Source organism: Pogona vitticeps, chromosome 10, assembly GCF_051106095.1.
Source record: "Pogona vitticeps strain Pit_001003342236 chromosome 10, PviZW2.1, whole genome shotgun sequence".
In the NCBI taxonomy this organism is placed as follows: domain Eukaryota; kingdom Metazoa; phylum Chordata; class Lepidosauria; order Squamata; family Agamidae; genus Pogona; species Pogona vitticeps.
This window is the reverse complement of record NC_135792.1, coordinates 24,278,459-24,293,420: the sequence shown is the minus strand read 5'-3', so window position 1 is coordinate 24,293,420 and position 14,962 is coordinate 24,278,459.

The window sequence follows — 14,962 nt, the reverse complement described above, 5'->3', positions numbered from 1 at the left end:
CCAAAGCAGCTCACGTCATTAAAAACACAACATTTAAAGCCAAAAACAGTAAATTATTCAAATATTAAACAAGAATTAATAGCATTATATTAAAAATGTTAGGTAAAAGTATGACAAAAAATGGAATTTGAAGCAACAAAATATAAATCATCTTGTTTATTGCCTCCTAGATGGTCAGTTACTTAGGGACAGCCTGTCTGAAGAGAAACATCTTTGTCTACTAGTGGAAGGACAGCAAAGATGGGGTCAGTCTGGCCTCCAGTGGGAGGGAGTTCCAGAGTCTGGGAGCAATAATGGAATTTGTGTTGTGGTACCGTCCAGCGCTACAGAATTACTGTGGATGCTGCTGGGTTTCAGTAACAAGTGCAGTGAAGCAGGACAGCTGCGGGGTTAAAAACCAGCAAGGGAAGGGGGTGGCTTAGGAGCATGTTATATATATTTTTTATTTAATGCAATTTTAATGCTTTAAAAAAATCTTTGCTTCTGAAGTTGTCTGGTGATAGAAACCCAACTTCTATTTGGTATGTCTTTCCTTGTTGCTTATCCAGAAATACAATACCTGGTTACTAAAATCACCTGTTTTATCCATTGTTGTCTTAATGCAGAATGAAACTATGGCGATGTTGCAAGGTCGAAAGATGCACAGACAGGGCTATTAAGACGAGAAGCAAAACCCATGGCTTCCATCAACAATATCATAAAACTTAAACAATATTAAAACCGGAAACACTGCAGAAACACTGGGAATGGCCCCTATTATTCACGGCTCATCTTTCAGCGAGGTTCCTGAGATTCTCCAACAGCTCATGGAAAGTTCCCAGAAATTAAAACTCCTGCATTACATGCCAAAAAAAGGGGGGAGAAATTTAGGGCAAATGTTAACCTGTCCAATGTTTTTTATTCTTTTTCTTTCTCAGTCTCTGACACTAGGGGAAAGTTCAGTCGAATCATGGCCGCGTTCTCCTGGCATCCAACAGGCGAGGGCTTCTGTTGCTCTTCTGCTTTCCAGAGGGCACCTGGGGTGAACTTAACCTGCCAGGTGACTGCGCACCGTTCTCCTCTCCAAACTTTAAGTACAAATATTGACCTGGCCATTTATAATCACTTGGCTACTTCTGTGTACATGGGGAGAGATCAGGTGAAAGAGCAGCTCAAGTTCGGCTGCCCAAGAAACTTTCAGACACAAAGAATTTACAGTATGAAGTGGAGGAACCTGATTCTAACTTGATTAGCTTAAAAAAATATGACCTTGGTGGTTAAGAAAATCTTTTAACTGGCTATGTTGGTCTCCACACCTTGAGAAGGTAGATGTGGCCTTAATGACGGGATAGTTTGGGAAGTCTCCTTTTTTAGACTACGAATCCCATAACTCCCAGCAAGAGGGGGGGGAAAGGGGTGAATGTTCCCATGCTAAGTGCAAGAAGAGTCCCTACTGTCTATCAAGATTGGGGTGGAAGTGAGAAGGGATTTCTAGTCCTCTATACTCTTAGCTGAGAAGTGCCTGGATTTATCCGATCAAACTGGTTAAAGAAGCCTTGTGGCACAGTGCAAAAGCGTGCTTTAAAAGTGGTTAAACTGCAGTACTGCAGTCAAGATCCTGCTCACAATCTGACTTTGATTTCGACCAGCTCAGATAGCTGCCTTGAAGCTGACTCAGCCTTTCATTCCTATGAGGTTGGTAGATTGAGTAGCCAGTTCAAGGTAGTTGGGGAGTAGTTGCTTGTTTAATTGTGTTGTAAACCACATAAAGAGTGCTTTAAACACTTTTGGTGGTGGTGGTGGGTATATAAGCAGCACGCTTTGCTTTGCTTTCAAACTTAGAGATGGAGAAGTTGTTACTAAATAGTTAAGCGTTTAATTAATGGTTAGTAAGTTCAAAAATTCAGTTTGGTTAAGGTTAAGTTGGAGAGGGCAATTTTTAACAATTGAATTGATGGTAATTTGCTGTTTAAGGCCATGCAACTTAACTACAAAGAAGCAGAAGAAATTAATTCCAGAAATTAGGGTCCTGGCTAAGGTGGGGCAGCGACTTAACTATGAGTAGCTGTAAGGACTAGGGAAGAGGCATCACAGAACAGAGCAGGGCAGAATGAGGACTTCTAAATAAAAATTGGTGCCAAGAACCATGGGATGCAAGGGACAAACATCAGAACAATATTTTCAAGCATAAACCTAAAAAAAATTAATGTTTTTCTTTCATCAACTCTTTGTTGCCCAAAACCCCACCTGGACTGAACACAGTGGCCCAGGACAGCAACTTCTGCTTGGGGTAATCCAACCAAATTCACAACACATGCCTGAGACAAATGCAACAAGCCATAAATCATCCTCAGGAATGACGTTCCAGTCCGTGATCTGGGCAGACAATCAATATTGTGAAAAACAGTCCTGAATGGTGACTTCCAGGTTGGCCAACCCAACCAGATTCATCAGAACCACTTAACTAGAGGGAACAGAGGCAACCGCCAGCCCCTAAGTACCTCTGTGAACAACTGTGCAGTACCTGTTCCGTGCAGAAAATCAACAGAGCAAAAAAACCAGCCCAGAATGGTGACTTCAGAGTAGGGCATCCCAAGGAAATTCATCTGTTCCACCCAACTAATGGTGACTCACGTAACCAGCCCCAAAACGCCACTAGGAACAACAGTCTTATACTCGTTCTGGGCAGGAAAATCCATATTTCATCATTCCAGACTGTTTTCGGCAATATCAAAATCCTGCCTGGCATGGACGCCAGACGGTTGTTCCCAGGTGGCATTTGGGGGCTGGTTGCATATGGGTCCTTCCTCTCTTGATGGACTGAACAGGTGGGTTTGATGCAGCTGCCCCACTTGGAATCCAACGTCCTCTGTATCCAGCCCTATCAGAGCTGGGGGGGGGGTGTTGCCCTATTGAGCCATCCAGCCCATCTCCTGAGAATTTTCTCATGGCTTGGGCATAGTGCAGGGGTTCCCAACCTTGGATCACCCAGATGTTCTTGGACTGCAAATCCCAGAAACACCGGCCAACGTAGCTGGTGGTGATGGCTTCTGGGAAAGGCAGTCCAAGAACACGTGAGTCTCTCAAGGTTGGGAATCCATTGGCATAGTGGGTGGGAGGAAACAAGCCAAATGGTTTCAGCGACATACTTGCCGAGTCCATGGCATGAGAAGTATGATCAGAAACATCTCTGGATTTCTCAGCTGAGTTCTTTGATTCACCAGGATTTTAGATGTTGGCTCTTCTCTGTGCTTTGTTTCCAGATACTTCTGATTCTGAGGATCAACAACAGGCATACTAATTGTTCTCATTTGAAAAGGACAACATCCCTTTTTTTTGTCAGATAATTAGAAACACTGTTGAACCCTCCAGCTCTTCCTTAGAAGAGGGCGGGAAGGGAAGAGAGTGAGAGAAAAGGAGAAAAAAAAATTATCCGGTAGTTTTCAGACATGTTATATTTTATGACTGAAGTCACACCCTTGAGCAAACATGATCTGTCAAGGTGGGGCAGAAGAATCTCACAGCTCTTGGTGTTGTTTTAACTGTTTGGCTTGCTCCCCTAAGTAATTAAGATTTTAGCTAAAGATTAATTCTGAGATTAACGAGCTGGTACGGCTCAATGGACTGTAACACCCATGGCTGGGGAGTTTGAATCCCCACTGTGCCTCCAAGGAGAGAGGCCAAGAGAAATCTAGAATGTATGTGGATGATGGGTTATGTTCCCTGCCTGCCACAGGATCTTTGGGTTTATTACATGGTCCCAGGGCACCACCAAAGGGAGGGGCTGGGGAACCACTTCCAAGGACTTTACATTTAGCAAAGCCTGGAGGAGTTGCCATTGCTCATAATCAACTGGACAGCACATTATAACAGCAGTAGCAACCACCACCATGGCATAGACAACAGCTGAGAAAAATTGTTGGAATACATGATAATACCTCGACATGGGTACGGCAAAAACTGACGACTGTCAAGACAGAAACCAGAGGCTTGATCTTTGCTGCTCAAGAACCAGCAATCCAAACTTAATGCCACGAAAGCAAAAATTCGAATAATTTGTGCAAACAGCAAATGTTGACTGCTAAGAAAAAAGATGACGCTGTGTGACAGCTCAGTTGTGAATGTTCAAAGATTGCATGGGCAGACTACAAAGCAAGGCATGACAGAGTAGCAAAATTAATACACTGGCCACCATGTAAAACATACAGTCTGCCAGTAGTCAAGAATCCATAGGAACATCAGGTAGAGAAAGAGTCAGAAAACTACCAAGCTAAGAACTGATGGGGTTTTTAGAATCAAATGGACAGACACCAAGAGCATAATACGCAAGACAAAACAGTAATAGAATGAAGAAATGTCTGGATCAAAACAAAAATAATGGCAATATTGGGAACAGTGTACATAACTACATTGCTTTTTAATGAGTACTTAGGTTTTTGGTTAAAACATATATCTGTTATATAATATTGGTCAATGGTGTTATGATTTTGTCTGTTTTTGACTGTTTCACATTTTTAAAGCAATAACAATAACAATAATTTCTCAGGATGGCTAGCTAGAAACACAAACATCCTCCAGAGATGTTTGTGCCCTGCTTCTGGGTTTTCAACCGAGAGCCTTCACAAACACTAAAACCCTCATTTGTTTTCCAGGGATTGTTTTCAAAGAGCCCAACTAGTGCATTTTTGGGGAAATCATTCGGAGTAGTCAAAGGTCAAGACTGGAATGCTGTTGGAGAAAAACTTTGCTCTCCTTATCAGTGCTGCTTGTTTATAAATACAAGAGTTCAAGGCGGTATATTGACCTCCTGGAAACAGAGAAGTGTGGCTACTCCAGCGAACTTGGACTTGTCGTTTGGTTACATTTGATTCCCTCTATGTTTGTTTTGGCTTTTTTTTTGCAGGGTGAATAAAGACTTTTAGCAATCACAGCGGGAAGTCACACCAAAAGCTCATGATCACTCTCTGGGGCCCCGCATCGCTTCCTAGAGGAAAAATACCGAAGTTAATTTACAAACCATATCAACAGAGTAGGAACATTCACCCACCTCTTACATGTAACACACCTGTAAGAGTTACAGATAATACAGGAGAAACTAGGATTTGGTGCTTTGGTTCCAAATATTGCTATTAATATGGAAGATTGATGTAGAATACTGGAGAAAGTTGAGGCAGATAATATTGGGCTAGTCCAGTGCTCTAACCCAGTGATTCCCAACCTTGGGTCCCTTAGATCAGTGCTCCCCAACCTTGGGCCTCCAGATGTTCTTGGACTTCAACTCCCAGAAATCCTAGCCAGCAGAGGTGGTGGTGAAGGCTTTCTGGGAGTTGTAGTCCAAGAACATCTGGAAGCCCAAGGTTGGGGACTACTGCCTTAGATGTTCTTGGGTGGCAACTCCCAGAAATCCTGACTAGCACAGCTGGTGGTGAAGGATTCTGGGAGTTTTGAGTCCAAGAACATCTGGAGACCCAAGATTGGGAACTGATGCTCTAGCCATTGTACGACACAGTTGATCTTCAGCTCTCACCTTTCTCGGGCAGCATGGTTCTTTGAAAATCTCAATAGCTTTCTTGTTGCTTTTACATTTGAATGAGGTATAGTCAGTGCGGTGTAGTAGGCAAGAGTGATGGGCTAGAATTCGGGACACCCAGGTTTAAATTCCTGCTTGGCCATGAGAACTCGTGAGAAGGGTGGAACTGGTAAAATGACTCCCTTGAACATCTCATTTATCTTGAAGGTCCTCTTAGAGTCACTAGAAGTCCATTCCAGCTTCAGGGCACATAACGCACCACCTTGCATCAATAGGAGCTCTGCTTATTTTATACCCATCCAGACAAAAGATGCCATCTCTTCTTATGGGTATTCTGTTGTTTTGCATTCTGCTTAATGGACTATAAACAATCATTTATAAATATCCTGAAATTTTAAACTTTAAGGGCTCAGTCCTTAAAGTGGTCTGACAACCTTAATAAATCAGCATCCTGATCCATATTTATGGATTTTTTAAAAAAACCCACTCCTTCATTGCTCAATCTGCAAATAAACAGATGTCCAAACTCCAATCAAAATATGAACTCCCCTAGCTGGCAGGTGTACATCTAAGAAGGACAGGTATATAATTAACCGTAGCCTGATATGGCATATCTTTAAGTACATCAACACGGCCCCTTCTTCGTTATCGGTCAGCCTAGTTCTTTCAGCCATGCAGGATGTTGTGACTTAGCAGAAACTGCCAGCCAATCAGAGGAGGAGGACTGTTGTGTATGTGCATGAGTCATTCCCCTGCATTTGCTTCCTCTTGGAAGGGAGCGGCCAGTTAACCGGAGAATCAGCCCAACGCAAGGGAAGGCACGGGTTCAAATCCTGATGAAGCCATGATGACGGACCTCACTATGTCCCCACTTGATTCTGGCTGGGATAATTTGAATCCACAGTCTTTGAAGGACTGTTCTCTTCCCACACAAGCGTGGCTGGTTTGTGGACCCATAGGGGCAGGGGAGCGTCTCCCCTGACCCCCCCATTTTGGTCACCAAACATCAACGGCATCTGAGCCTATATGGCAGGACTGTAATTAAAGCAGGGCAAATGTGACGATGCCACTCCCCGCAGGGCACTGAAATGTCGAGAGCCCTGGAATTTTATAAAATATTATCATCAGCTGTAGATCTCTGAAATGACAACATCAGAACTGCAAAAAAAAATTGACTATATTGGGAACAGTGTACATAACTACATTGCTTTTTAATGAGTACTTAGGTTTTTGGTTAAAACATATATCTGTTATATAATATCAGTCAATGGTGTTATGATTTTGTCTGTTTTTGACTCTTTCATATTTTTAAACCAATAACAATAATTTCTCAGGCTGGCTAGCTAGAAACACAAACATCCTCCAGAGATGTCATGCAGAGTTTATGTGAACTACATCTCCCAGAATCCCCCATCTTTCCCAATTCTGGTACCAATTACACTCTGAAAAGGATTTTAAGGGAGAAGGCCAGGCTTCTTTTAGGGGTGCCACGCAGAGAGAGGCAAAGACTACTGCTCTAGAAAGGGCGAGGACCTCAGCTTGGAAGTCCCTGGAAGGCCAAGTGGGCATCTAGTGCCTTTTTCCAGCTGTGGCCACCTTGACAGCTGGACGGAGATCAATTCTTGGCCCCAGTGATTCAAGCATTGATGCCTTCCTTCTTAGCCTGATGATCAGACAGAAAGCAAACGCAACGGGGCAGCAAGAAACTGGGAGAGCACGAGGACAAGGCTTTCTTGTGTGCGTCCAGAAAGAACACATGCAGTTGTCGGTGAGACCTGCCACTAGTTTCGGTTCTGGAAAAGTCTGGGAAACAGTGCTGTCATCAAGGAAGAGATGAGACAAGATGAGGGTGGCAAACCAAGTCCCTCCCCACCCATTCTCACTGCCTCAGCCCATCCATCACAGGCACATCGTCTTGCAGAGAGTCACAAATGTGGCTGGGCTGGTCAATTTCCTTTTCCCGTTCAACACGCAGAAAGGCCATTCTGCGCCCCTTTGTTTTGCTTCCCTCGGTTCTTGTTGCATTTTTCCCCCTTTGACCTGGAGTCACGCTGGTTATGATCTTATCTCTAACCCTCACTCTGTGATAAGACTATGGCGCTTGCAAGGTCACTTTGCAAAAACATAAGCATGGAGACACTTTCTTTTATTAACCCTCTGGTAATAATTACTAAGGCACGCGGTGGCGCTGCGGGATAAACCACAGAAGCCTCTGTGCTGCAGGGTCAGAAGACCAGTAGTCGTAATATTGGATCCATGGGCTGGAGGGAGCTCCCGTTGCTTGTCCCAGCTCCTGCCAACCTAGCAGTTTGAAAGCATGTAAAAATGCAAGTCGATAAATAGGTACCACTACGGTGGGAAGGTCACAGCATTCCGTGTCTAGTCGCGCTGGCCACATGACCATGGAAACGGTCTTTGGACAAACGGTGGCTCTACGGCTTGGAGACGGGGATGAGCACTGCCCCCCAGAGTCAGACACGACTGGACAATTTGTCAAGGAGAAGCTTTACCTAATAATTACTAACTCTGTGTGAGTGTGACTCAAAGCTTCACTAGGGATGTGCAAAAATCTGCCTTAATTTGTTTGGCATCTTTGACTTTCTTTCTTGTTTCTGTAAGGAGAAGACATCCTGTCTCTCCTTCAACAGTGTGTTGGAGTTTTATCAACCTTTGGTCTTCAGCCAGTGGCAGTCCATCACTAGGACTGACTATTTACATAATTAGCACATGTATTTCAGAAGCAGAGGATCCAGGTTTTCTTGGATGGAAAGGTTGAGTTGTATCGCCAAGAAGCAAAGCCCTTGGAAGGCAATCATAATCCGCAGTCATGGAGATACTGCGAACTGCTCCATCCTCTTCTGCTATGGTAGAGGCAGAAGTACTTACAAACAGATAATTTGGAAAGAAGTTTTTCTGCGCCATGTCTATGCAAATGACCAACGGGATTATTTCACAGGCACCAGTTCCCCAAAAGTCAAGAAGTTCCAGTTCTCTTTTGTGGGGTTAATTCCTTGAAGAAGGTAGAGTACTGTGGGAAGCTGGACTGTTTTTTGCAATATTTGTTAATGAATGTACAAACGGAACAGGAACAAAGCAGCCATGTAAACAAGCGTAATTAGCTGTACAATAAAACTGCCAACACACATGCATACTCTTTCTTCCAAAATCACAGCCTTGTCAGTTGCATCTTGAAGTCCAGTTGCAGGATTCATACCTTCCTTCTCCCAGATATCTGTGGGTTTTTTTCTCACTTGACACATATATGTTCTCACTCAGAGCCCATTAGGAGAGAAGGTCCCATCCCATCTTAGTAGAGAGAGGGTCTCTAACCTTCCCTCTGAAATGGCTATGGCTGCCTATTTATTAATATCCACTGTTCTTATTAGGCCTTCTCCAAAATGTCATTGATTCTGATATATTTGTATCTACATTTGAATGTTAACAGGCTAACAATGGCTGAAATCCTATAGAGTAACTATAGAGGCATAAATGGTACTGACATCATCAGCCTGCGGTGTTCCTCTTTCATGGAAAGGTTCCTATCCCTGCTCCTGCCTCCCAGGCTCCCAGGCTTCCGAGGGATCCTTTTTTTTGCCCTGGGGAAGCCTTTGAGAGCCCTGGACTACAGGGAAGCCTTTCATATCAGAAAAAACATCCCCGGAGGCAGTTCCAATCCTAGACCTCTAGAGGCGATTTTCCAGTCATCACCATTTATGTATCCATGGTTGCATGTTGGGTTCCAGCCAACGTGTAGCTGAGTCTGATCATAGCTATGCATGCACTTGATGCTGATGTTGTGGCATCAAGTCAATTCTGTCTTATGGTGACTCTTTCCAGGGTGTTCTGGGAAGAGAGCACTCAGAAGTGGCTTTCTCTTTCCTTCCTCTATGGGCACCCTGGGACCAACATGCAGCTTGCCCAAGGTCACCCAGGTTGGCTCCTAAGGACAAGAAAATCAGCCTATTCTGAGTCTCTGACTTGTTTGTTTGTTTGTTTGTTTGTTTGTTTGTTTGTTTGTTTGTTTGTTTGTTTGTTTGTTTATTTATTTATTTATTTATTTATTTATTTATTTATTTATTTATTTATTTATTTATTTATTTATTTACTCACCTTAAGTCAGTTCTGCCCGGTTGCTACATCAATCTGTGTATTGTTTTTCTTTTAATCTGCCTGGAAATGTGCCTGTTAATATGTGATCCAATATGATTTTTAAAACAGATCCCCTTCTCAAATATGCATTTCTAAATGCCTTTTCTCTCCTGTTATGCATGTAGATCTTTTTTTATATATATATAGTTGAGAATTGTGTCGGGAGATGCGGGAAATGTGAAAGCGGTGAACCATGAATTTCTGTGGATGATGGAAGAATTGTAAACCAGTGCTAGCTAAAACTGTGCTCACGACCTGGGGTTCAAATCCCAGGTAGCCGGCTCAAGGTTGACTCAGCCTTCCATCCTTCCGAGGTCGGTAAAATGAGTACCCAGCTTGCTGCAGGGGCAATGTGTAGCCTGTATAATTAAAAATTGTAAACCGCCCGGAGAGTGCTTGTAGTGCTATGGGGCGGTATATAAATCCAATAAATAAATAAATAAATATAAATATAAACAGGCATTATGAAATACAGGCCATTCTCTACATGCACAAAATCATAACTGTGTAACTGTTTTCTGTTCTTCAAAACACATGGTTGAAATCAAGAATATAAAATCCCCAGACTTTTCAGCAGATTTCTGGAACAACACTGTTCGGATACATAAACCCGTTCAGAATCTGAGATAACACAATTACATATTTTCAATATTATTGTACTGTTATGGTTGTGTGTACTGATAAAAATACATGTTCAGGATATATTTCTTCATAACATTTATGTCTCATCCAGCATCTTTCTTTATTGGTTCATAGCATTTGCTGGGTTTAGGGCGAAGTAGCTCGTTATCCTTGCTTTGACCCATCTTCAGCAAGCCGTGAGAGTAAAAGGAGGGCCTGGCCGGAATGTGGCTTTTCATTATCATCTCTTTTGTAGAAACATAAACACTGTCTCTTGTTTCTCATCCACTCCCATCCCAGATGTATTTTATTCAGATTTTTGTTCTCTTCCTTACACAATGTCAGAAGATGACCTAAGCTATGGGCGGGATAATGCGACGTGACAGCTGGTTTTCTTACATGCAAGCCATGCCAAATCACTCCTCTATACCATGCCACGGTTGTGGTGATGGAAATTATGTAAGTTGCTTTGTAGGCCCTTGGAGACAAGAGGCCAGAATGATCTGTCAGGGTTGTGTTGTCGTAACAGCTTCATCTAATAATGCCTTTGATGAGTCAGGCCTCCGTATTGTACACTTAGCAGAATTAACTCAGATGACTTGACCTTAGGTTGCGGGTTATATATGAGGAAGCACAAAAAAAAAGGGTGGGTTTTGGGACTAAAAGCGTAAGAATACTACAACCAGCAGGGCTAGCGGCTTTATGGACAGGGGGATTATGAAAGCTGTAAGCTGCAAATGACTAAACACATACATGATATTTTTCTAAGCTGGCTTTAATAGTTGCCACCTGCAATGCTGGTTCCCAGGTCGTGAGCACCTCCCATGCATCTCCTATTGGTCTTCCACAGGCATCTGGTTGACAATTGTGGGAAAGGACTGTGGGGTAACACGGGGGGGCGGCTTGGGTTGAATCCACTTGGGCTATCCTTCCTTGTGTTCAGTCCTCCTGTGGGCAGGCTTGGCAGCCATAAGCACCCGGGGGGGATTTCCATGAGGTTGCAACTGAGCCCGGAGCTTCTGCAGTTTGGGCAGAAGAGAAGGGGGGGGAGGGAAGGTTCCTGAATGTGTCATCCTTGCCCCATGGATTGTTCTCTGGAGATGATGGGTGGGCTCAAGGCCAGACAAGCTTTGTTCTCCCGGACAAGCCCTAGATTAGCTCTGAATTATCTTTTTCATCCCTTTCAAAAAAAAAAAAAGGAGGAGAGAGAATAACCTTCACAGTTTGGGCTTGTTTAGAATAGTTTCACTCCTGCATGGCAGATGTCCTTCTAAATCCTCTCTTAGCAGCCTTACTCATGCTTTCTTTGCTCCAAAGGCTAAGTTCTCACCAAGGTGGAAAGCTCAGGGCAGGGGGGCACCCACCCCTAGTTCTGCATATCTTGTCGTTTTAATTTGTAAGCCAAAATGGCACACAGAAAATATTTACTGTATTGATACAAACAGCTTTGAGAGACAGCCAGGGTGCTCCCTCTTAGCCCCAACCTGCGTCTTCAGCTTCTCCTCTCCTTCCTCGTCTTCTCACTCGCCCCTTCCCTTTATCTCCTCTGCCTGACCTTTAGTCTTCACCCCTCAAACTACGTCCCAGCTTGGAAAAGTTGTTGTTGTTGTTGTTTTGAATGCATCTCCCAGAGTCCCCCGGCCATGCATTTTTGCTCTGAATGAAAATTATGGACATACCGATAACAGAAGGTTGGAACAAAGAGTTGAATTTCTGAAACTCAGTTTGGATGAAAAAATTAGTATGCCTGCGTGTCTTGGGGGACCTTCTACTCATCATTTTTTCTACACCTCCCTTCTCTTCCTCCTCCTCCTCCTTTTTTTACATTGCTTTTAATAATGAACAGTATTATTTATTTTATCTTGGATGATTTGAATGAGAAAGTAATCTGGCTGGTTTTGCCTCCTGTTGTTTTTTAGTAGTTAAGTGTCCGACTCTTCGTGACACCAGGCCCTCCTGTCTTCCACTGCCTCGCGGAGTTGGGTCAGATTCATGTTGGTTGCTTTGATGACACTGTCCAACTATCCTGTCCTCTGTCGTCCCCTTCTCCTCTTGCCTTCACACTTTCCTAACATCAGGGTCTTTTCCAGGTAACATGGACATATATATAGTGTTTCTATATATATATAGTGTTTCTGTATCCATGCTTTTCGGCATCTGCGGGGAGGGGGGACTTAGAACTGATTCCCCTGTGGATACTGTGGTCCTCGTGTATTTGCCTATGTGGCTATATATCTACTTATGCAAATATTCTTCAGAGTTGTTTCCTGCACCCCCGAGGAATCCTTTAAGATATCTTGGTGACCACCACTGAGGTTCAGGGAGGAAACACTAAACAGGGTTTGCATTTTGTGCAAGGGACAGGGCCACTGGGAGAAGCTGCAAATTCTGGCCAGTGGTCTGTGCACCCCTTCCTCACTCCTGCAGATCTGGGATCAGAAGCTGCAGTGTGAAAAATTAAAATAAATAAAAGGCTCTAGTGAAATGTGTGTCACTTGCCAGATTATGCAACCTTTGGATGGGGAAATGAAATTCAGAACAGATGCAAAGTCATGGGGAGAGCGTTGCATATTGTAATAGTTACCAAAACCTCCCGGCCTCGGGCACACCCCCAGTCTTCTCATTTTAGAAATTGGACCTCAAAAACAATGCAAAATATTCAGATCAATTTTGGGCAAGTGGGGAGAAGGAAAAACTCACAGCCTTCGGCTGCCACCTAGGGTAGTAACAGCACCATTCCCTAAAACAGTGGTCCCCAACCTTGGGCCTCCAGATGTTCTTGGACATCAGCTCCCAGAAATCCTGGCCAGAACAGTTGATGGTGAAGGCTTCTGGGAGTTGTAGTCCAAGAACATCTGGAGGCCCAAGGTTGGGGGCCACTGCCCTAAAAGAAGTCACATCCTTGAGTTAATAAAAGCTGAGCAGGGTTGTTGAGGACAGGACATTTTGGAGATCATTCATTCAGAGAGTTGCCATTAACTCGAAGGTGACTTGACAGCACGTGACAAAAACATGTGTTAAGCAATGACATAAACAATAAAATAGGAATCCCAGCATCTGAACCTAGGAAGCTAATTAAATGCCATGAATGTTGATCAAGCTGAATATGAGGAAGGTGGCCAGGGAGAAGGAAAAACTCACAGTCTTCGGCTGCCACCTAGTGGGAAAAGTAACAGCACCGTTTCATCCAGCTGTTTGCAAACGATAATGGACCTCCTGTTTATACCCCGCTCTCCCATATGAAGAGAGGCTGTCTGTTGGGAAGGATGGTGAGTGTCACAGACCAACCTCTCGCCCCTACCCTGACAGAGCTTATCCTTCAGATGAACACAGTGACTCTCTCCTCTTTACTGCAAACAGAGGTGTACTAAACTGACAATAAAACTCAATAATAAAAAACAGGGATCAGCCACGTTTGTGGCTTGTGCAGATTCCCCCCCCCCAAACAGTCTAATAAATGCATTACTTTATCTTGCTTTTTAATAAAATGCATTACTTTCCCTTTTTTATTTAATAAAACCTGCTTATTTTATTCGGACTAGGATCAAGAATTTGATGGAGTTGGTGGGAGGAGGAGGAAGGGGGACTCACCAGCTCTGCAGTTCTAAGATGATCCTGATGATGATGATATCCACGCTTGCACTTAAAGGATTTTCTGCCTCTTGATTTTCTGTCCCTTCTCTTCCAATCGGCTGTCAGGGACAATTGAAGTTAGGTCTACACACTGAGTTTGGACAAACCTGAGAAGACTTCTAAGCTATCTCAGGGACTGCATCTCCCTTTGTGAGCCTGCCTGAGTTTTCAGAACATCAGGAGAGGCCTTTCTCTTGATCCCACCACCTTCTCAGGTGCATTTGGTGGGTACACACGAGAGGGCCTCCTTGGTGGTTGCTCCCAGACTCTGGAACTCCCTTCCACTGGAGGCCAGACTAGCCATCTCCTGCAAACAAAGATCTTTCTCTTCAGGCAAACCTTCCCTCAGCGAACAGCTGCCTGAGTGGGGCTTTTGAATGGATTGCTATGCTTTACTGCTTTGAATGACTTTTTAGTATTGCTTCTGTTTACCATTCCTCAGAGTGGTGTTTGTTTGTTCCTTTTTTTAGTTACCTGTATGCTCACTGTTGTTAGCTTTAAATATTGTCTTTTCATGATGTAAGCCACCTCGGGTCCTTTTTTGAGGAGAAACGCGGGGTACATATCAACAAACAAACAAAATAGCTGCTTAATCAACTTGTTGAAGTGTTTAACATATTGTTGGAGGCCTTTCTCTCGATCCCACCACTTTAACTTCTGCATCTCACGGGGAACGTGGGTTCCCCCCCTGCCCCGAAAGTGCCCTTTAGTGGCCGGCTTGGGGAAACCTAATCTTCACCAAACATGGGGGGACTGTAGAGGAGAGTTGGGAGAACCTTCTCTGTGATCTTCGAGTCTCCAGCTGGCAGAGGGAACTTTCCTGGGGCAGCACTCTTTCTGGGTTGGATAACTTGGATATCTGAAATCCAGTCTTCACCAAAATTAGGGGGAGTGTGGAATAAAGTCATGGGGGGATTCCCTGTCATTTTGGTGTCTCTAGCTTCCAGGGGAGGCATTTTATGTCCAAACCAATCAATGAATCAAAAATCATTATCAATTTGTTGATTCCTTTTCATCGTAGGCATAGATGCGTACAAATACAAATCGACA